Below are 20659 nucleotides of genomic sequence, written 5' to 3'. Positions count from 1 at the left end.
TGTACCCTATGCCCAAGAACTTGGAGTCTAAGTGGAGAGGGAAGAAGGGAGAGATCAGATGGATGGCAGATGAATGGATTTGGGGGAATTTCCCAGGTGACTCTGATATTGTCTCAGCTACCATTGGGCAACCTAGCAGATGCCTGCTGGGAGAGGCTGGTTAGACTGTCAGACATTATCAGCCTTGCAAATGGAGGTTCCATCATATTTGAAGCTCCATCATTTTTCTGAGCATGGAGCAAGCTAAATGCCCTACTCTATGGGTGTCTGGAACTCTCTGGACATGAAGGACTATAAGAGGACATGGGGGAGGGGCAGTTGAGACAGCAGATTTGGGAAGAGACTTGGCACCCAAGGGCAGCACCAGCCACACTGAAGGGCAGTTTGAATGGACTCAGAAGGTTGAACTGTGGCTCTATAGGGACCAGAACAGGATTAGGAGTTCTGGGAAAGTTGATTCCTTGTCAATCTTGACCTTGTAGATGCTACTGCTTTGTCCACTTACTCAGGTACCTAGGGATGCTGACTTTGTTTTCGGGGAGTGCAATTTGCCTCAGAGAAACCCCAGTTAGATCAAAGTAGACAGATAAGAACCCTGACACCAACCTCCTTCCCCTCTGTCCTCTCTTAGTGTAGAAGTCACTCTCTTCTCAACATGCCCTCATGGGGGCAGCAGAACCCACAGTGGTGGCCACATCTCTTCCTAGAGGACTGCAGGCTTCCGTGGTCCCATCCTGCTAGAGGTCAAAGGACTAAATAAAGGACAGGCCACAGCAATCTGGGAAGCTGCACCAACAGTAGCCATGCATGTCAAGTCATCCTAAGGTTGAGGCTTCCTTCCAGTTCCTTCTTCCAGACAACCCAGTCCAGAAGAGGAAAGCCCCCATTCTGAGCTCCCCTGATGTAGGAAGGCTTCTCTCCTTACCTTGTTCATACAGTAGGATAATACAGGTCCTAAAGTGAAGGTTAAAAGAACTTCAGCCCTGGACGTTGTTGCATTGAGGGTTTGGAAAGCACAGGGTGTGAATTGTTTGTGGCAGCTGTTCTGATGTATTGAGGGACTTACACTCTAAGGGCCTCTGCAGAGGCTCCCAGAATCTGGATGCTTAGGGAAGCCAGGAACCTGCCCACAAAGCCCCCCTCACTGCTATTGGAAATGGTAAGCCAGGAGTGTGGAGACTCCAGGCTTCGGAATGAGGTTTCTGTAGAAAACAACATTAGAGAACTCATTGCTGACAGGTCCCAACTTGCTGTGCGTGGGCTGCAGAGCACACACTGCCACACATAGGAGACAGGGTCACAAGTGCTTCCTAAGTTGCCATTGTGCTTCCTACGAGTTAAATAAACCCTACCCCAACCGAGGGGCTGCAGACCTCTGAACTATGTGAAAAGTAAAAGGACTAGGTAATCCTGGCCAAGATGTAGCTATACCAGTAATCCATGGGAGCACGGAAGAACAGAGTCTAGACCTGGCAAGTGGACAAAGCTACTGTATTTTCAACAAGTGCATGATAAAAACTATCATCAAAAAGTCAAGGGCAAGCAAGATGGTTCTGCAGGTAAAAGCAATCGCCACCAAGCCTGACAACCTGAGTTTGATCCCCAGGACCTACACAGTGGAAGGAGAACTGATTCCTGAAAGCTATTCTAACATCCACACAAGTACCATGATATACATGTATCCCTACACACACACACACACACACACACACACACACACACACACACACACACACCAACCATCTCCCTAGATACTTGCGTGTGCCCTCACACAATACACACAATGGATGGATGGATGGACAGACGGATGGACAGACGGACGGATAGACAGGCATCTTGGGAGCTGAGAAGACAGTTCAGTTAGTAAAATAGTTGCCTTTCGAGAATGAGGACCTGAGTTTGGTCCCTGACACTTACGTAGAAAGTGGGGAGCAAGCATAATTCAGTGCAGAGAAGATGGAAACAGGCAACTCCCTGGCACTTGCTGGCAGGCCAGCCTAGCTGAACTGGTGAGCTCCAGGTTCAGTAAGAGACTATTTCAAAAAACAAGATGGGGCCAGGCAGTGGTGGTACATGCCTTTAATCCCAGCACTTGGGAGACAGAAGCAGATGGATCTATGTGACATCAAGACCAGCCTGGTCTACAGATCGGCTCCAAAGCTATACAGAAAAACTCTGCCTAAAAAAAAAAAAAAAGAAAAGAAAAAGAAAGAAAGAAAAGAAAAGATGGAGGGGGCCAAAGAGTTGGCTCTGCAGTTAAAACCACTTGCTGCGCAGGGCGGTGGTGGCGCACGCCTTTAATCCCAGTACTCGGGATGCAGAGGCAGGCGGATCTCTGTGAGTTCGAGGCCGGGCTGGACCGACAGCCTCCAAAACAATACAGAGAAACCCTGTCTCGTAAAAAAAAAAACAAAAAACAAAAAACAAAAAACAAAACCACTTGCTGCTCTTGAGGAGGACCCAGGTTCAATCTCTAGCATAGAGGACCTTCTTCTGTCCTCTTAAGGCACCAGGTTCCCACGAGCTACACAGACACACATACAGACAAGACACCCAGACACATAAAATAAGTCTTAAAAAATAAACAAACAAGATTGAGTGCAAAGTAGAGAAGAAGATACCCAGTGTCAACTTCTGGTTCCTTATTCACCTGCATACGCACACGTACACACGCATGAACACATACAAAGAAAGAAGGGAGACAAGGAAGAGAAACATATACTTGTGTAGAATAGTCCAGATCCCTAAGCATGGTCCGTAGGGCCCATCGTCACAATCAGGTGTTAAAGTGTCACTGAGGTTTCAGCAGTCTCTCAAGCACCTTCAGCGCATGCCTATCCTCACACATAACCTGCCCTTATACCCGCACGGCCATCCTTACCCTTAGATTCCTCGGCCTCCCACCTCCAGGCCAATGCCTCTCCTAACCCTCTTCTCCCTCTACTCTCGAATCCTTCCTAAACTCCCTGGTCCTGAAACCCAGATCAAATACCCCTTCCCCAGGGATGGAGAGATGTCTCTGTGGTTAAGAACATTTTCTGCTCTTCCAGAAGATCTAGGTTTGGTTCCCAGAGCCCACATGGCAGTTCACAGCCATCCTTAGTTCCAGTTGCAGGGGATCCAGCGCCTCTTTTGACTTCCATGGCACTATGCATGCAGGCAGTGCACATACATACATGCAAGCAAAAAACGCTCATACATATATATCAGATTTATTTACCAGCTCGCTTTTCCCCAGCTACTTACCCCCGCCTCCCCTTCGTTCTCACAACACTTGGTGAATCCTTCTTGGCACTCAGCACACATAGAGAAATCACCCCTTCTATGCCTGCCTCCCACACACAACTGTCAGCTCCCAAAGAGCTGGAAAGTATTCTGCTTCTATCCCCAGTATCCCTTCACTGTTGTAAATAACACCTCCTGAGCACTTGCTGTTTGCCACATGCAACGCTGGGAATTCTGTACCACTTCTTTAACCCTTCCCACCTCACAGGGGTTATGATGGTTTTGACAGCAAAGCCTAGAAGCATTAGATCATACACCTTAGGTCACTCAGCTAGAGCAGGGTCTGAGGACAGGAACCCAAGCAGCCTATTACTCAAGTCAGCCTCCCAATTTGCACGGCAGAGGTGAGGTGATCAGTTAACCTTTGGTGAATAAAGAAGCAGCCTCTACCAGACATGCCCTTCAGTGGAAGCTTGACAACCTGAGGTTTCTAGAACACATATGCAATGGACATGAGAGAAGGAGCTCCAATGCTGTCCTATGACCTCCATGTGTGCTCTGCCCATGTATACACATTACGCACACACACAATAATAAAAATTTAAAACAATAAAACTTAGCCCTGGGATATCACACACACACACACACACACACACACACACACACACACACACACACACACCTCATATGAAGCTATCATCCTTTGCTCCATGTATTTTTGCATCAATAGAACTTACACTGACTAAGTTCATACCAAGTACACTGGGCTGATTAAATGCTAATGTGTGGGTAACTAGTAGTTCACTTAGGGCTCAACACAAACTCATTGCTAATGGGATTAAACTCACCCAGTTGTCTGTAAAGGAACATGTTGTTCTAGTTTTACTTTCCTGTGCAAATATACAAAAGTCCTGCTTACTCTGCAGGAAAATGAGCAAATGAGTCTGTGTCCTTTCCCATCCAGCTCTAGGAAGCTGAATTAAGGACTGCGATGAGTTTATAAAATAGTAAGATGTTCTTGATTACAAAACTGATTCAATCAGAGAGTCTTGGACAAGGTTCAGAAATTGTCCCCTCACACACAGAAGCATCTATACCAACAGGGAGTATGACTCGAAGTTCTGAGCTGTGCCATCTAAAAAGCACATTTTAACACAAACACAGAGAGAACACTGAAGGTTAAGAGGGACTAGTAGAATGCCTGGTCTATGGTGATACTTAATGATAGAATAAAGCTTGCCTGAAGACCAGGCTAGCACTCAGGAGACAGCGGCAGACGGATCTGTGTAAGTTAAGGCCACCCTGGGCCACATGAGAGTGAGGCAGTGTAAAGGGGAGTGGCACTATGGGGAGGTGTGGCCTTGTCGGAAGAAGAATGTCACTGTGGAGACAGACTTTGAGGTCTCATATGCTCAAGCGATGTCTAGTGTGGCACACAGTTGCTTCTGTTGTCTGCGAATCAAGATGTGGAACTCGGGGCTGGAGAGATGGCTCAGAGGTTAAGAGCACTGACTGCTCTTTCAGAGGTCCTGAGTTCAATTCTCAGCAACCACATGGTGGCTTACAACCATCTACAACTCAATCTGGTGCTTTCTTCTGGTGTGTAGGCAGAATACTGTATATGTAATAAATAAATAAATAAATCTTTAAAAAAAAAAGATGTGGAACTCTCAGCTCCTTTGTCAACACCATGTTTGCATGCATGCGACCTGCCATGATAATGGACTAAACCTCTGAAATTGTAAGTCCCAATTTAATGATTTCCTTTGTAAGAGTTGCTGTGGTCATGGTATCTCTTCACAGCAATGAAAACCCTAAGACAGCACCCTTCGAAAAGGAAAACTTAAACTCGTAGTGACCCATGAGGTGTGGCTACAGCAGGCTTCCAGGAGAGAGATGATGGAGGGAGGGCGGGAGGAGCATCCCTCTGCCACCCTTCCTGTGGCACCTTTCTAACCACCCTTGGGGCCCAATCAGCTGCTGGTTGTCCTGTTTGGCATTCCCTCTTCCTTCCCCCATGAGACACCCTCTGCCCCTCTCATCCCATTCTATACAAATCTTCACAGAGACGCTGCTGTCCTATGGTTGTTCACACTTTTCATAACACAGGTCCATCTTGAGGAGCCAGGACTATTTGTTTGTTTGCCTGTTTTTATTTCTCAGCATCTACCACGGGGCCTGGCTTACAGAAGCAGTTTGGCTGGAGATTGAATTGAATAAGTCAGTTGCTTTCAGCATTCAGGAAAAAACACTTGAGCTCAGAAGCAATGAAGCTTAAAGAAACCCCTAGTCTGACAGCGAGAAGTTGATTGTTTCAGGCTTCAGACCATGTCAAACATGAGCCAGGTAATGAGAGGACAGTAAAGATAATTTCAGACAGTTTCAGAATGGTTAAAGGGAGGAAGGGCTAAGGGATGTCCCTGGCTATGTAAGATGAAGAACTCTTCAGTGCGATTATAGGAGAGATGTTTAGGGGTTATGGTGGTTTGAATGAGGATGTCCCCGTAATCTCAGACACTTGAAAACTTGGTCTCCAGTTGGTGGTGCTATTTGGGGAGGCTGAGGTGGTATGACCTTGCTGGAGGAAATATATCACTGGGGGTAGGATTTGAGAGTAAAAAGCCTTGCCTACTTCCAGTCTTCTGTTTCCTACTTGTGATTCAAATAGTGAGCTCTCAACTTCCTGCTCCGGTTGCCATGGTTTCCAGCCATGATGGACTCTTATTCATCTAAAACTCTTAAGTCCAAATAAGGTTATGGTGTTTTACTACAGCAATAGAAACAGGCTCCAGCACTTGGATGCATAGAGAGTCCCAAGAACTATACAGTCACTAAAAAAGCAGAGTGGTATTTTAGGAAATGGTTTCACTTGCAGAAATTTGGTTGCTCTTTGTCACAGGAAAGTGTTGACCACATACATCTTCTGTCTGTCTGTCTGTCTGTCTGTCTGTCTGTCTGTCTGTCTGCTCTCTCTCTCTCTCTCTCTCTCTCTCTCTCTCTCTCTCTCTCTCTCTCTCTCTCTCTCTGTCTCTCTCTCTCTCACACACACACACACACACATACACAGGATGCTCACCCTGCACAAGGCATTGTACTAGACTTGTAGAGAAGAGATATCAGTGATGGCCTAACATGCAGTTCTGCAGAACTACAATCCTCCAGGACAAGTTCGCACCCACTGATAATGTGGACTTCCAAAGGAAATGAATGTCTTGATTAAGTTACACAACAAACATCAGACCTACAGTTCGTCACTCTCCCATCAGCTACCTCAGTGGCTCCCTCTATTGGCCCACAGGACAGTGCCTCGGTGAGGTTCAGAGATGGCTCTGTTTTAATTACATATAAGCCAGGTCTGTGAAATGGAAAGGGTAAAGAAAGGCTTCGCTCTTGGCTTTCATGGGAGATCCATAGTCACTCCTGGCTGTAGCCCTATCCCCAATCTGTGTGCACAGGACATCACAGCCAGTCTAACTCTAGCCTCAACTTCACCCAGGTGACAGACAGGAAGCAGTGCCGTCCAGCCAGTCTCTAGAACATACACTGTCACCTGTCTATACCAAAGCTATGTTGCACTTAAAGAACACAAAGAGCCAACAGACAGTCCAGCCACTCCCAAAATACTAGAAGTGGGATGTAAGTGCTACCTTCTGTAGTAAAGTGGGCATTATCACCTTCCTGGTTCCAGCCAGCATTAGTCACCCTTACAGAGGAAATGCTTTGACAAAGGAGATAAGACTTTCCACATCACAATAAGGAGTGAAAGGTTAGAGATTGGGGGGGGCAAGAATGAGACACAGGGGCTGGAGAGATGGCTCAGAGGTTAAGAGCACTGACTGCTCTTCCAGGGGTCCTGAGTTCAATTCCCAGCAACCACATGGTGGCTCACAACCATCTACAATTCAATCTGGTACCCTCTTCTGGTATGTAGGCAGAACACTGTATATGTAATAAATAAATAAATAACAGAATGAGACACAGGGAGAGACAGAGTAAGCACACATGCATTTGCACAAGAGCTTGCAACCATCATTTTTAAACTAAATTGTATATGGGATACATAGCTTAAACAAAATTGTGTTGGAGAGCTACAGGGGTCATGTCCTAGAACTGGATATGTAGACCAGGCTGGCCTTAAACTCACAAAGATCCACCTACCTCTACTGGGATTAAGGGTGTATGCCACCACCACCTGGTGGTTTTGGAAATATTTTAATCATGTGGAATTAGGGAGGAGAGTATGTGTATGTTAATGCAGTACCAGAGGCCAGAAGAAGGTATCAGATCTCCTAGAGCTAGAGTGACCGGCAGTAGTGAGCTGCCCATGTGGGTGCAAAGAACTAAACTCAGGTCCTCTGCAAGTGCACTGTGCATTCTTTTTTTTTTTCTTTTTTTTTCTTTTTTCTGTTTTGGTTTTTATGAGACAGGGTTTCTCTGTTTTGTTTGGGAGGCTGTCGGTCCAGCCCAGCCTCGAACTCACAGAGATCCGCCTGCCTCTGCCTCCGGAGTACTGGGATTAAAGGCGTGTGCCACCACCGCCCGGCGCACTGTGCATTCTTAATTAGTAAGCTATCTCTCCAGTACCTCAATAGACTATTTTTAGTTATTTACTAGAGTGTTTGCTGTTGTTTTTGAGACAAGGTCTCACTATGTATTTAGCCCCAACTGGTCTAAAAGTCCCTGGCCTTAAACTCACAGAGATCCACCTGCCTCTCTGAGCGCTTTAATCCCAGCTTCTTTAATCCTGGCTTGTGTGTGTGTGTGTGTGTGTGTGTGTGTGTGTGTGTGTGTGTGTGTACATGCATGTGCATGCTACAGTGCACATGTGAAGGCAGGCATCCCTACTTTGTGTAGCTTAATAGTTCTGTGACACAGGAGGACAACTTATAGAAAGAAGTTAGTTCTCTCCTTACACCATGTGGGGCCTAAAGATTGAACTCAGGGAAGGCTTGGTGGCAAGTACTTTTTCAATTTATTATTATCATCATTGTCGTCGTCATCGTCATTTAGGTGTTTTCCCTGCATGTATGTCTGTGCAGCATATACAGGCCAGAAAAGGGTGTAGAATCTCCTGGAATGTAACCTGGACTGGTGTGATCTGCCATGAATGTACTGGAAACTTAACAAGGATCCTTTGGAAGAGCATCAAGTGCTCTTAAACACTGAGCCATCTCTCTAGCCCCAACAAATTATTTTTTAAAGCTCATGTCTCAGAAGAAAATTTCACGTCTTAACACATCTATCAGACATTTTATAATAAGAGAAGGGAAAAGGGTGTCTGACAGGCTTGGCCCAGTGGAAAGGAAGAAACTGTGCTCATCTGTGAGTGTGTGACTAGAGCAGAGGGTTTGTTCCAGGGGACACAGCATAACTTTTTATTCCTTGTTCTCCTCCCTGTTTTCCATACTCACATACTATTTCTTTTCTGTTTGTTTTGTTGACATAGGTCTTGCTGTGTAGCGCACGCTAGCCTCAAACTAACCATCCTCCAGCCTCCTAAGTGTTGAGATTATAAATGTACACCATCATGCCTCACTAAAATATGCATTATTCTATAATAAGAAAGAGAAATAACTATTCTATAAGAGTTTATATGGAAAATGTAAAGACTCTAATCCCACTTTAGCCACCTGGGGGCAGATCTAGAAGGAAAAATGCAAAATCTTGGTTCTTATTATCTTGGGTGGTTGGATGATGGATAACTTGTTGTCCTCTCTGAACTTGCTAGAATTTTGCAGGTATAAACACAGAGAAATCTTGAAAAAGAAATAGCGTGGGGGCCCAAGCAGCAATTAATGAGTTAAGGCTTGGTGACAGGGTCCCAGCCCAGACAGCCAGCTCTACCCTTCCTTCTTGGCGACAGGCCACCAGCCACCAGCCTCCGGCCCCTTTCACGATTTCAGTCTGCCATCCTCCATACCACTTCTGATTACTTTCCACTTTCTCTCCACACAGTGGGAGCTGGTGAAATTATTAATAAACATGACTAGAGGAAGTGAGTCCAAATCCCATCTTGTTTGTGCCAGATTATGTCAGGAATTTGCAGAAAACATGTTTGTAAATGTTTAATGAAATCCCGCAGCCAAGCAGTGTGCCTACATGCCTGAGTTGCCTTATTCCAGGCCCAGCATCCTCTCTGGGTATAGATATCTGAGGGCAATGTCAACCCAGGAGTAAACCAAGTTTGAAAAACTGGACCTAACAAGGCCATAAGTAATAACATCTGGTCTGAATGCCCAGGGCAGTAACAGACCAAGGTAATGAACCTGAATTGACTCTGAGAAACCACAGAAGCACTGCAACCATCTTGATTAGAAAGGCTCCTGCAACAAAAGGCCCACTCAACTGAAATCTAATCTGTGTTAATTAACGCCCCCAGAATGAAAAAACATCTTTATCAGCCTGTGGTTCCTGGCTCAAGCTCTCCCACAAACCTGGCTCCTGGATGGAGCCAACTGTGGTCTCCTATCTGGGAGGTGGGAATGCCCAGGTGTAGTGGGGTAGAGCCTGGCACTCTGGCCAAACACAGGGAAAGAGCCAGCTGATGCTGGTGGGTTCTTGGTGCTCCCTCCATGCTGCTCTCCCCAGAACCCTCGAAGACCAGAATACCAGTAGTAACAAGGCCCCTCCGTGGTCCCAAAAGGGTAGAACCTACACTCCCTCACGTCCACATCTGCTCTCGTGCCCTCCTGTTCTCGTGACTTCCCTCTATCTGGAGTCACATCCTTTCAAGTGCCTTCACTGAAGGTCTGAAACCTGTCTCCTTCTGACCAGGTCTGACTTGTCTCCTTCACTAGCTCACAGCCTCAAGACCCAGCAGCCCTAAGGAAGCCTGCTACTGCCTCCAAGCATCAGGCACCAATGCAAAAAGCACGGGCACCCAGGAAATAGGAATGAGTCAAGAAGTTACCAACACTCTAGGTTCCAAATGCCCCATCCTTATTTCCTGAGATCTGAATGCCTGGCACCATGCCCCATCCTTATTTCCTGAGATCTGAATGCCTGGCACCATGGGAGTGAAGGTGAGGGCCAGCTAGACCCTCAAGGTGAGGGGTTGGAGTGGGGAGACATGCACCCCAAAAGGAAAGAAATGAGTACTACAATCGGTCAGAAGACAAGGGAAGAATTCCCTGAGGGATTCTAGGAAAGCTGTTCAGTCACATGGAGCCCAGTATCACCAGCAAAGGCAGGTGCAACCTACAAACTCAGGAGAGCAGGGTACAAAGGGAGCCCATAGCTCAAGGAGCTACTCCACCCCCCACCAGGAGGCTGCTCAGCTACTGAGAGGCACTTAAATAATAAATATCAACAACAATGGCTGTGTAACAGCAACACCCAGGGCTGTGACCTCCCAAAGCCTGGGAGCAACTTAATCCCCAACATTCAGATGGGGGCACAGAGGAATGCAGGGCCTGGTCAAGGATGGAGAAGCATCTCTTACTCCAGTAACCTGCCAGTTCCCTGTTCTCAAACTTCCAGCTTCCCTTCACCACTCCAGTCTCCATGGCCCTGGACTGACCTCCAGAGGACAGACCCAGCTAGTAGCTGCCCCTCCAAACCCCCCCCAGGCCACTGTCCCTGTGCCACCAGTCTTGATCCGAAGGACTTCATTCTCTAAACTGTCCCTTCTCATTTTCTGGGAACAGTTGCCACCCCCACCAAACAAAGCATTCAAGTTTTAGGAAAATTAATTCATGCAGAAAACCTTTCTCATTGAGGTCCCCAAACCACCCAATTCCCAAGTCATCTCTCAGCCACTCACTAGGACTACCGAGGATCCAGATAAAAGGGCAGAATCCCAGCAGCTTGGCCGGAAAGGCCGCAGAAGGCACCCCAGCTTCTTAAGGCAGTCCCTGCATAGTGAGGGGCTCTTCGGAGTCTCAGGCGAGAAGCACACTTGCGTCTCACACCTGTGCTAGCCCCAAAAAGGCCCTGAGCCTCAGCTTCCCACAGGCAGCCAGAGCTCCAGAGCAGTTACAGTTACAGCTGCAGGCAACCGGAGAACGGAGAAGTGGCCCAGAAAAGAGGCCCCACGCCCATGTGTGGCCACACCCAGTGGGGACATCCGCAGCTGTTATTCTGCCCAACACAGCATCTTCCCTGGAAGGGGTCAGGTGCTGTTTCAGCCTTGGTCCTCCGACCCTCCCTAGCGTCATCACAGAAGACCAGCTGCTTAGCAGAGCCAGGAGGAAAAGGGCACGGCCTCCCTGCTGCACCCTCCTGGGCCAGGGTGGCAAGTCCACAGGGTTCTCAGTCAGCTCTGACATGCCCGCTGAATGTTGGGAACAGTAACACCCGGTACCTCACTGACATGGTGTCTACTGTGGGACAGGTGCTCACGAGTGTGTTCTAGTTGGGCAAAAGCACCAAGCAAAAAGAGCGCACCAGGGAGAAAGCCTGCCCAACACCACCCCTACCACACAAGGGAATAAGGGGGTCAAGAAAGTTAACTTGTACTTTGCCTTCTTTCCCAAACAGGAGCAGTGCAACTGAGTCCCAACTCTGCTTCCCCTCCTAAGCTGCACAGGCCTGGAAACAATGTCAGGCCTGCATCCCAGTCTGACCCCTTTTGTGTGTGGGGGGGGGGAGGGAGAGCCACCACCACTGCTTTGTTTTGGGTTTTTGTTTTGTTTTGTTTTTTTAACTCTTAAGTGGACACTGCCACAGGGCCCAGCTCAGGGGCTGTTGTGGGGCTGTTTGCTGAAAGACCCCTGGGCATGGCCAGGGAGGGCAGGAAGTATCTGCGATCCCAACTGTGGCTGCCACTTTCACCCAGCACTCATCTCCCCAAATGCCCACTAAGCCTCTCTCCTTGCAGACTCAAGTTCTGCCAGTGAGCGCAGGCACCTTGCTGTGGCCTAACAATTGTGTTTGTGAGGATGTTTCTGGCATTCTAGCCTGCCCAACACCCAGGAGCAGTAAAAACCAAACAACCACAAGACCAAAATAGTGGGCCAGCCATGGGCTCCGTGGAAACTGAATAGCACTAGGCAAAGAGACATGGCTGGTTTGCTCCTCCCACCCTGCACAGCCAAAGTGAATGTTCAGTCTGTGAAGTGGGTGAGAAGAGGCAGGGGAAACCACTATGGCCTTTGAAGACACGTGGAGGCAGCATTCTCACCCCACCCCACCCCCAGTGCCTACTCGGGTCCGAAGGCCTTGTTCCTAGCCCAGCCTCCCAGGAGGATCAAGCACCCAACCAAGCGGCCATATTTTATATTTCCCAGGGTTCAGCACCTTTTATTTTTAGAGGCATGTGCTCCAGTTTGGTGAGGTACCCATAGATACCTCATACCTTGTTTAATTTAGGACTTTTTCTTTCATCTGTGACAGTGGAGGTAAAGTTAGGGTTTTTCTTACCCACCATGTATGCTAAGCACTAAATTTAACTCCAGAGACACTTAACTGTCCTACTTTGGGATTGCAAAGACCCCAGCACATGTTTCTAAGTATCAGAGCTCTGAACCTGGAGCATTGGGGAACTGTCCCTGACCACAGGGTGCTGAGTTACAGTGCCACGCCTACACAGCAATCAGTTGAGGACAAGAAGGGGGACAAATGGTTGCACTTAGTGGCCTAAATCTTGACCATTTCTCCTTGGGGAGACAGAAGGACTGTTGGTACAGCCAACCAGAATGTCCAGGGTGTGGCCATAGGTGTCCGATTCTAGCAGCCCTGGTGTCGGGCAGAATAGGGACATTACGGCATCTGATTGGCAGCTGTTCCACATTTGAACAAAAGAATTAATGACATGGCCTTCCGCTCCGTGCTCTGCTTTATCAGTTAGAAGGCTCTGCAGGTTGTTGTTGGTGTTTGTTTGTTTTGGGTCTTTTTGAGACAGGGTTTCCTCTGTATAGCTCTGACTCTCCTGAAACTTGTTCTATAGACCATGCTACCCATGAACCCTGAGATCCACCTGCCTCTGCCTCACATATGTGGAATTAAAGGTGTGCACCTCCACTGCCTGGCATTTGTTTGTTTTTCGAGACATGCTCTTTTGTCCCTGGACTTGCTATGTAGCTAAGGATGACCTGAACTTCTGATCCTCCTGCCTCCCAAGCACAGGCCAGTAACAGCAAACCCAGTTTATATAGTCCAGAACTGAACCCAAGACATTGTAAACACAAGCAAGCGTTTGACCCACTGAGCCACCTCCCTAGCCCAGCACTCTTTCTTTTCAAAGATTTATTTATTCATATGTATGTGCATGTGCCTGTGTAAGTTTAGGGAACCATGTGTGTGCAGGAAGGTGAACTTGGACTCTGTACAAAGTAGCAGAGCTCCAGTCCAGTGCTATTTCTAAGTTTCCATTAGACAAGACAGGTGCTGTTACCACCAGTGAGCATCAACTCTCCACTTCTGCCTTGCCCAACCCTGGGAACCCCTAATCCACTGTCTCTACACATTTTACTCGGATACATGGAGCTGTCTGCTATTTAGGTTAGGAGCTGGCTTATTCCACTTAGCATAGTGTCTTTGCATTCATCCATGCTGCGTCATATGTGAAGTATTTCCTTCTTGTGTGTGTTGGGGGGCAGATACCATTCATTTGTATGTAGACGTCACATTTTGTTTATCCGTTCATCTGCGGATGTACACTGGACCCTTTTCATCTCTGGGCTACTGCAACAGCTGCAAGAGAACCAGTGTACAACTAACTACCTGAGCCCTGTTCTCAGTTCCTTTGAGTCTACACCAAAGGTGGAACTGCTGGATCACATTTAGATGTCTGAGGAGCCCCCTACTGTTTTCCATAGCGGCTGCCCTACTTTACACTCCTGAAGTCATACGTGAGAACCAACTTCTCCACACCCTCATAATCCCCGAGTGTACTCAAGTCCCAGGAAACAGCCTTTCTCTTGCACCCCAAGATATCTACAAACGGTTGTGGCCTCAAACTGCACCATGTAGCCTAGGCTAGCTTCAATTTACAGCAATACTTCTGCCTCAGCTCCAGAGTGCTGGGAATGCAGACACAAGTCAGCAGCATCTTTAGTTCTTTTTCTACCTCTTTTTTTTTTTCATCTGAAAAACAACGGCCTTATGGCAACAACATTTCCTTCACAGAGCACTTGTGAGAAAGTCTATACAGAAGCAGTGGGTGCATTCCCTGCTTGCCACACCCTTTCAAACACACAGGAAAGAAGGTATTCAGAAAGGCTGAGGGAAAATCTGAAGATGGTGAAGATCAACTCAGGGCAGGACAGAGGCATGTGTGTGCCTATGCATATATGTATGAATATGTATGTACGCATGTGTGTATGACTATGTGTGTGTAGAAGCATGAATGAATGCATGTGTGTTCCACATATATGTCAGCATGTATACATGTGTGCTTGTGCATATATATGAATATGTACAAATGCATGAGTGTATATGTGTGTGTGTGTGTATCTCTTGAGAGAGAGAGAGAGAGAGAGACAGGTGAGTCAGAGTCCCACCTTGGGACCTCACACAAGAAGCCACAAGGCCTCAGGGTCCCAAGAAGAGTAAGCTAGGCTTAGAGACACCCAGAGTCACTAAACAGAGTGTGAAGTGAGACCCAGAGCATAAACTCGTATGAACTTGACTGAACCCCCAGACCTCTCCCACTGGTGTGTCTCCGGCTCAGAACCCAAGGGGAGCCTTTGTTTCAGATCCCTTGAATTTTCCATTCAGTTTTTTTTAATCTTGTCTTTTTCTAAAGCAAACTCCTCAGAAGACTTTGTCATCTCAGATATCTAAGCAGTCCCACTCCCTGCTTTATCCATGGGGTCAGCCACACTCTGCTATGCTTTGTCCCCAGGACTGTACTGCTGCTGCCCATGCCTGCCACAGCAGGGACAAATGTGAATCCCGACTCCTTTCTCCACTGAAGCCTCCTTTCCTGGACTGCCCCACTCTGGGAAGAGCTGGCTATGGCTTCACCGAGTTGTGAAACAGCTCTCCGGCTTATCTGCACTTGGGCTGTACATTGTTACTTTTCAGAGTCAAGGAGTCGGGATAACCACCTCCCCGAGAGGAGCCGGCAGAACCCCAGTCAGCACAAACTCAGAGATGGAAATCACTCCAGGACACACATGCTCGCCATGCCCCATTTGTTAAATTCCCTGCCTTGTGTTTTTAAACCGGCTGTTAAATTTCAGCTCAGCAACTGGACGAGTACATTATTAACTACAAATGCTTCGGTGGCTTTGCTAGTTGAAGTTTAGGAAAGAGCGTTCTCATGAAATCATAATTTCTCCAGCAACCCTCTAAATAGCCGTCTATCAGGGCAAGCCCTGGCCAGCCCCCAGTCCATCCCAGCTGATATCAGACTTTCCCTAGCAGGCTTTTCTGTAGCCAAGACAACAAACAACTGAGAAATTCAAAAATCCTAAACTGGGTGTCCAAGATCTGGCAGGTGCTGGTCATCCTGAGCCTTGGCCAGCTGGGAAGGGAGGGAACAATGAAGCTCTGCTGGCCACATGCCCTCCAGCCCTCAGAGCTGGCATGTGTCAATCAAGCCTCAGGGAGTACTGCCCCCACAGCACCCCAAGTCACAGAGAAAATCCCGGAAGCCTAACCCTTCTGCCCACTTCCCACCACTTAGGCCTGTTCCCCAACACACGGGCACTCTCTACATCAGGCCCTTGAATGGACAAGCCCACAGCTCAGCTTAGCCCCAGACACTGCCATCTGCTACTCAGATGTGCCACCTCCTGCCTCACCCTCACACACAACCAACCTTATCGTAAAACTCTGCACCCTTGTCTACTGCCCAGGAAAGGTGCCATCCAAAGATGAGGAAGTCGATACCTGTCTAACCACCACTCACTCAGCTCTCTTAGGGTCTTGGGGCATACAGGAAAAGAGGCAAAAGAGGAGAGGAAGGGATGGAGAAAGGGAGGGAAGAGAGCAGACAGAATGCTATTTAGTCCAAGTCAAACCAAACCCCCAACCATGACCTGGTATAGGCAGAGAGGAAGGAGAGCTACTAGGCTACACTCAAAAGACATCATCTGAATGCTAAAGGGATGAAGGGTTAGAATACCAATGGGTTTCCCAAGCCCGCCTTGAGGTGAGGTAGCCTCATTCCCTCGACACTCATTAGACAGAGATCTGCCTCTCCCTCTTCCCAGACACAAGGAGAGGAACTGCTTGAAGCAGATCTAGACAGCCTATAGCATTCAAGGTGTTCCAGCAGATCCATGGGCTATAGGTAAAAGGCTGCTCCAGCCCCAGTCCAGCAAGCCAGGGACGGAACCAGCCTTCCTTCCTCCTGGCCATCTGTGGACTCACACTCTTCCAGGGAAGGGCTCCTACCACTGTTCTCTGTCCCCCAGGAGACCTCTGGGTACTGCTGTCCAACTCTGCTTCTGCCAGGCAATCTGGGAGGCTACCCCAGGGTTGCATCAGATTAATTTGACATAGGGCCAGAAGTTCCTGCCTACTCTTTCTGAAGGACTGCTTTGTGTTTCTTGCTTACCAAGAAAGAAAACTGTTTTAGCAGCTGAATGACACTGTTCCCAGTCTTTAAAAGAGCCACAAAGCCCAAAGTCACTGGGCACACCCACGCCCCTCCACCATGAGTGCCTGTTTACGCAGACAGCAGGACTGACCTGTAAACTCTAGGCTCAGAGGCTTTCAATCCTTTGTTGAACACCTCACACAACTCATGCTATTCTCAGAAACATGTGTGCCAGCACCCGACCATGTCCAGTTATGCAGTTACTATAGCTTGTCACGACACACCTGCCACAGCTACCTGTGCCTGGACACTTATAATGTCTAGTGAATCTTTCCTACTTGTCCATTTGGGGCCACAGTAGAAAACTTGACTGCCAGATACAGTGGCACACATCTATAATCAACTCTAAATGCTGAGGCAGGAAGATAATACATTTGAAGCCAGCCTGAGCTATATGGCAAGAACCTGCTGAGAAAAGAGAAAGGAAGGAAAGAGAGGGAGACAGGAAGAGAAAAAGAAAAAGCCTCTGATAAACCAGAAACCTAGCACGCTGCACTCATGGGCCAAAGGAAGAAAACCATAGGGGTGTGGTGGGGGTGAGAGTAGCAGGTGATGGAAGGAGATTCTGGCTCTTTGGGAGCAGCTGACCACCTAGAGCAGTCTCTCCCCCATCTCCCATCCCCTCGAGGTCATTGGTAGCCTATCACCAGACGACAGAAACACAGGACTTGGTGGGGTCAATAGGAAGCAGAGTATATACTGAGGCTAAAGGGCCGCATGTCTGTGCTCTCAACACTTGGAAACTGAAGACAGGAGGATCAGGAGTTTGAGGTCATACTCAACTATAGCTGGAGGTCATCATGGGCTACACAATGAGACCAAATTAAAAAGTAAAATAATAAAGAGAAAGAAATAGAAAGACCACAACAAGCTGATTCTCTGGGCTCAAAACAGCCATGTGAATGTTAGTTTCAGCCAGTGGCCTCCCAGCAGGCATAGCAGGTGGGCAAAGTATTTATTATGATTCGATAGTAACGGGAGCCTCGATTGATTTCAAGCTGTACTAGTAAGATTATAACACAGCCACGCATGATGCATGTATCTGTAGTGCCAGCTATGTGAGGAGCTGAGGCAGAGGGATCACTTAAACCTAAGAATTCACAGTCACCCTAGGCAACAGAATCAGACCTCATCTCGTAGTAGTAGTGGTGGTAGCGGCAATAATAATAATAATAATAATAATAACAACAACAACAACAACAGCAATACTGAGAAATGGAGGTGATGGCCCCATATTCTTCTGAGCTGACCAGTCACTACTAGGCATACTGTTCACCTCTGCAAAACACAAACACATGAAAACCCACTTAATCACAGCACATGGAACACACTGCTGACCTGCATCTCTCAAAGGACAAAGCCACATCTCTTGTCATCATGTTACCAATCAGCCATCATGCCACAACCCCAGGGTGGGTCCAAGAGCCAAACAGAGCCAACCAAATTCTTTTTATTAAGTGATATACAGGGCTGGAGAGATGGCTCAGAGGTTAAGAGCACTGGCTTCTCTTCCAGAGGTTCTGAGTTCAATTCCCAGCAACTACAGGATGGCTTACAACTATCTATAATGAGATCTGGTGCCCTCGTCATGCATGAAGGCAGAACACTGTATACATAATAAATAAAAAAAATTTAAGTGATGTACAAGGGGCTGGAGAGATGGATGAGTTGCTAAGAACACTGGCTGCTCTTCCAGGACCCAGGTTCTCGGTCACCAGCACTCACATGGCAGCTTACCACTATCTGTAACTACAGTTCCAGGGGATTTGACACCCTCACACAGACATACACACAGACAAAAACACCAATGTACATAAAATAAAAATGAACAGAGAGAGAGGTGATGGTGGCACATGCCTTTAATCCCAGCACTCGGGAGGCAGAGGCAGGCAGATCTCTGTGGGTTACAGGCCAGGTGTACACGAGTTCTAGAGCTACACTGAGAATAGAGAGAGCCTGGCTTGTCAATTTGACTCATTTATCACTTCTAACCTGAAGAGCTGACTAACACATACTTTAAGAGGATCTTCAGGTGAAGTGGAATGTGCCCAGAGTGGTGTCAGAGACAGTGAGTAAATTAAAACTCATGTTTCGAAGGGAAAAGGAAGTTTAAGCCTGAGCAGGAGGTACTCAGCACCTAACCCTGAGCCTCTGCAAGTGGAAACGGGCACAGAAGACCCAACAAAACATGAATCTAAATGCCCCTGCTGCCCCACACCCCATTAAAGCAATTCTCCTTCCCCGCCTTACACTAATGCACTTCTTTTTCTTAAAAGATTTATTTATTTATTACAGATACAGTTTGTCTACATGCCAGAAGAGGGCATGCACCAGACTGAATTGTAGATGGTTGTGAGCCATCATGTAGTTGCTGGGAATTGAACTCAGAACCTCTGGAAGAGCAGTCAGTGCTCTTAAACTCTGGGCCATCTCTCCAGCCCCACTAATGCACTTCTATAAACTTCAGCTTCCAAGTCTATGCCATGAAGCTAATAATCCCTCTCCCAGCTCTACCACATTAAAGACCAAAAACGCAATGCTTTATTGGATGCTGATATCCTGCTCCTGAGAAAGCAACTTCTAAGCAACTCAGTCTAAGATAGTCACAAAGACAAGCATGTCAATAACATTGTCACCCGTAAAACTGAAAGCACAATAGAAACAATCCTGTGTCCTAAGGACTGAGGATCAATTAGAAAAGTGTGCCACTCCACAGCCCAGGAAGTCATGTCACAGAAAAGAGATTAATGGGGGCACAACTGACTGAAGGAGCAAGACAAAACCCAGGTGCTGGAGAGATGGTTGTCGATTTAAGTGTACTTACTGCTCTTGCAGAGGGCTCAGCTTCAGTTCCCAGCACCCACACGGCAGCTCACAACCATCGAATAGCATCAGTCCCAGGGGATCTGACACCATCCTCCTGCCTCTGTGGGAACCAGACACTGAACACAGTGTATAACACACACTCAGAAACGTAAAAAAAAAAAAGAGAGAGAAATAAATCCTTGTCTCTCTCTCTCTTTCTCTCTCTCTCTCTGTTTTTTGTTTTTTTTGTTTTTTTTGTTTTTTTTTGGTTTTTCAAGACTGGGTTTCTCTGAGGCTGTCCTGGAACTAGCTCTTGTAGACCAGGCCAGTCTCCGAACTCACAGAGATCCATCTGCCTCTGCCTCCCGAGTGCTGGGATTAAAGGCATGTACCACCAATGCCCAATGAGAAATGAATCCTTAAAAAGAAAAGGAAAAACAAAACTGTAAGTATGAATAACTTGGCATGGTGACGGATGTTATAATCCCAGAACTTGTGAGGCTGAGGCAGGATTACCTTGAGTTCAAGGTCAGCCTCAGCCTGGGATACAAAGTGAGACCCTCTCTCTAAAGTAAAAAGGTAAATATGTAAGTAAAGCCTATGTGTAACATGATGCAAGCTTATGATATTTACATTTGCCATAAGAAAAGGGCAGGAAGAAAAAAAATACAGCAGTGATCACTCCTGTAGAATTAGAAGCCTCCTTGGGGCTTTTCTTTCTGTTAATTATTTAGAAATGATATTCTTTGCCGCTTGGAAAGGGGGTGCAAATACAATGGTGCCCTGTCCTCTCTTATTCACAATTTTTTCTGAGCCATAGACCCCAGTGTAGCTCAAGCTCACTTCACAGCTGAGAACAACTTCCGAATTTTAAGTCTTCCTGCCTCCATCTCCAAAATTCTAGGATTATAAGCCAGCACCCACCCCCACCCCCACCCCTGACCCCCTTTTCTGGGCCACCCACCTGCCTTGCTTGCTGTTGGGGTTGGAGCATACCCTTGTCTGAAAGCAGCCTTTGGTCTACAGTACCCAGAGACTGTTACCCCTTTTTTGTTGACACATGCCCACTTACACACAGATCTAGATACAACAAAATGTTAACAGCAAACTAGTCATGGCAGTTCACATCTATAACGCTGG

The 20659-nt window shown here is 47.3% G+C and overlaps 1 protein-coding gene across 10 annotated transcripts in view; it reads right to left on the bottom strand.

Annotated features, from left to right (window-relative positions):
- Nucleotides 1-20659, bottom strand: part of Plekha7 (pleckstrin homology domain containing A7) — a 189976-nt gene that overhangs the window by 135175 nt on the left and 34142 nt on the right. The window contains exon 1 of one of the 10 annotated variants that reach the window (XM_040755937.1): nt 10988-11051. The exons of the other annotated variants lie outside the window; for them this stretch is intronic. The gene's annotated coding sequence lies outside the window, so the exon portion shown is untranslated. Of the gene's footprint in view, nt 1-10987; nt 11052-20659 lie in introns of those variants that run through there. 10 annotated transcript variants of the gene reach the window in all.

Source organism: Mesocricetus auratus, unplaced genomic scaffold (genome assembly GCF_017639785.1).
Source record: "Mesocricetus auratus isolate SY011 unplaced genomic scaffold, BCM_Maur_2.0 Super-Scaffold_4256, whole genome shotgun sequence".
Taxonomy (NCBI): Eukaryota; Metazoa; Chordata; class Mammalia; order Rodentia; family Cricetidae; genus Mesocricetus; species Mesocricetus auratus.
This window is presented reverse-complemented; position numbering and strand designations above follow the sequence as displayed.